We start from the raw sequence: 3,462 nt of genomic DNA on the forward strand, positions 1-3,462 counted from the left end.
TTGATTCGGTATTGCATCATCGACTCTCACAGATGTACTCGGCACAAAAACACTAGTGTGAATCAGTCTTGTCACCTAATTGTACACATGTGCTGTCCTCACATTTAGTTTCAGATGGAATGTACAGAATCTTCAAAACAGAAATCCTAAAAGGGGTAAAAGTCAGTCGTCTACTAGCATCAAGAGTACTTTTTTGACCCCTGCCCTGGCTGATCGCCCACGGAGCTTCTTTCCTGCCTGCCTTGAGTGGGATGAAGTCCAGGTAACTTTGGCCTGGGCAAACAAGGGAGTTTATCACATGGGACAAATCCTGTACAGAAACATTTGCAGGTTGTTTTTCAGACGACGTTCGGGGTTAACCTGAATAAAGTTTAAAAACCCGCATTTGCGGTATGTTTTTCAGACAGTTTGTCTGAAAGAGAAATAACTAAAAATAACCCAAATGCAAAGTCGTTGAAGCCAGCTCCTTTTTTACTTTTGCTAAATTCCGAAAGTACAAAAGAGCTTTCCGTTTGGATTATTTTCACATTTCTCTTTCACGCCAACGCATCTACACCCGGATTTTAAAATCCCGTTTCTGCATGGGATGTTACCAATTCGCCCTCCATGTGATAAGCTCCAAGGTCTCCAGCCTGGGTCCGCCTTCTTTCCCTGCATCCTCTAATGCAGGTTGACTGATATCCTAACTGCAAGGGAGGGCAAAGCACTGCCAAATGTAGCACATTCAAGAAAGATGTAGGACGTTACCAAATAAAAGCTCAAAACATGCATAGAAATATGTGCGTAAAGAGATCAGGTAGCACTTTTGGAACTAAATGAAAGAAAGAAGTTGGTAGCACGAGCTTTTGTAGACTTAAATCCACTGCCGCAGACTTAACAACCCAGAGGAATGTAGAATTAAATGCATCGGAGGAAGCAGACTGAAGTCTACCAAAGCTCACGCTGCCAATTTCTTTCTTGCAGTGAGTCTCAAAGGGGCTACAAGATCTCTCTACATACTGATTCTACAGACTGACACGGCTATAGCTTTGAACTCATGAAAATATAAGTCTCTGTTTCTTCGTCCTGCTCAAAAGGGAGGACACTTTGGCACTCCTCCTGGGCAGAAGGCTGAAAGGGAGGACAGGTCCTGGGAAAGGAGGCCAGCCTGCTCTAATGCAGAGGAGAAGGCCGGCTGCCTTGTCGCATTGGTGGTGCCCTTGCGGCATTGCATTCTGCCAACTCGCCTTTTAGCCAGCAGGCAGGGAAGGAGAGAAAGAGAGAAAGAAAAAGAGAGATGAAGTTAGCCTGGCTGCAGCCAGCCGAAAGGTCCAGGGAGAGTGAGGGCGGACAGCAGGGTGACTAGAGATGTCCTTCTTTTCCCATACAGGTCCTCCATTTCAGGCTCCTGTCCAGGAGGAGTGCCCCAATGTCCTCCATTCTGAGCAGGGCTAAGAAGGAGGGATTCATATTCATAGTAGGTCCTCCATTCCTTCCTAAGTTGTCCTCCATTTCCCAGCTCCTTGTCCTCTTTTCAGGTGAGGACATCTGAGTCATCCTGGGGGGGTTGCTGTCTCAGTCCTCCCTGGCTTCTTAGCAAACATAAAGAGAAAGAAAGAAAGAGAGAGAGAGAGAGAGAGAGAAGGCTGCCAGGGTGGAAGAGAGGAGAAGCTGCTGTTGTTGTTGTTGTTAATTTTTTTTAAATAAAGATCCCTGCTGCAATGCGAATTTGTCTGGAGTCTTTCTGAAGGGGAACTGAGGAAACCAATAGGAGAAGAAGGAAAGGAAAAGAAAGGAAAGCAAAAGCAAAGGAGGCCCCTTCTGGACTCTTCCATCACTCTCACAACCAACAACAGCCCAAGGTGGCTCTCAACCCAGAAAAGCCAAAGGGAGCAATCCTCACATTGCGCTCTAGGGCCGCATCCACACTGCAGGGATAATCCGCTTCGAAACCACTTTAACTGCCCTGGCTTCAAGGCTGTGGGGGAATCTGGGGTTTGTAGTGGGTTGCGGCCCCGGAGCTCCAACTACAAGGCCCAGTAGTTCATAGTTTCTTGAGTCAGGGCAGTTTAAAGCACTCTCAAACCAGATTATTTCTGCAATGTGGATAGAAACAGTGGCTCGAACCACACTGGAGAAATAACCCAGTTTGGCACTGTTTTAACTCTTTGTCTGGCCCAAGGCTATGGAATTCAAGTTGGCGTTTGTTGTGGGGCCCACAACAAACGCCAATTCCCAGAATGTCATAGCCTTGAGCCATACAAAGTGTTAAAGTGCTGCCAAACTGGGTTATTTCTCCAGTGAGGATGCAACCATATATACACAGAATATAATGCTCTGTCTGTTTCTTCTTCTCCAACTTGGGGAAGTTCATTCCTGACTGAAAAAAGAAGCATGAACCCCAAAAGAGGAAACTCTCAGACTAGAGGAGACAAGTGAAAATGTAAAGCAGCCCTGTGAGGCAAAAGGGGAAGCCACCTTCCAGCCTCAGAGTGTGTTTGTGTGGGAGTGTGTATCTGAGTGTGTGTATTGGGAGTGTCTTTTTGTCTTTTCTGTGGTGGTGTCTCCCCCCCTAAAAAAAAAAACCTGTGTGAGGTGCCTTGTTGTGAGGGAAAAGAAACCTGCACCAGCACAAAAAGGTTGGGCTGAGGAGGAGAAAGCAAAAAGCAAGGAAGGACAGAGTTTGTGAGGGAAAGAGAGCTTTCTCCCCCTCAAAAATAATAATAATAAGGAAGAGGAAGGAGTGAAAAGGGGAAGAAGAACACAAAAACAAGTCCCAAAGAAAGGAAAGGAAAAGACTGAACAGACAGGCCAAAATAAAGCTGCTTCAGGTCACTTTGGAGGGATGCTGTTTAAATGACACATGCATCTTAAGAGGCCAGAAGCTGCACCAAAGCTGTGCTCCAGTCCTTAGGAATGGAGTGTAGCTTTGGTGCGGCTTCCAGCCTTTTAGGATGCATGAAGCATTTAAACAGCATACCTCCAAAGTGACCTGAAGCAGCTTTATTTTGGCCTGTCTGTTGGCCTATTCAGGGCTGAGGATAGCTTTTTAAAAAGGCAGGAAGGGTGGGGTGGAGAGAAGGAAAAGAGACCCAAGGAGGTGGAGGACTACACAGAGAGAGAAAGAATGAGAGGAAGACTGACAGAAGAAGAGAGAGACTGTGGTGTTTGTGTGTGTGTGTTATGTGCCTTCCTTTCCGACTCATGCCCCCCCCCCTCTGGCAGGGCTTTCCCAACATTAAGTTTCCTCAGAGGAGGGGCTTTGCTATCATGGCCATCACTTGAGGGCTGAGAGAGTGCAACTGGCCCCCAAAGAAAGAAAGCCAAGCAAGGAAGGGCGGTGTTCGCGAAAGAAAGGGGCCATCCCTAAAAGAAAAAGAAGAACAGGAGGAAAAGAGTGAAATGGGGTGGATACAAAAAGAAGCCCCAAAGAAAGGAAAGTAAAGAAAAGGAAGGAAGGAAGGAAAGAAAGAAAGCTTTCAC

This window comes from Sceloporus undulatus, chromosome 5, assembly GCF_019175285.1.
Source record: "Sceloporus undulatus isolate JIND9_A2432 ecotype Alabama chromosome 5, SceUnd_v1.1, whole genome shotgun sequence".
Lineage (NCBI taxonomy): Eukaryota > Metazoa > Chordata > Lepidosauria > Squamata > Phrynosomatidae > Sceloporus > Sceloporus undulatus.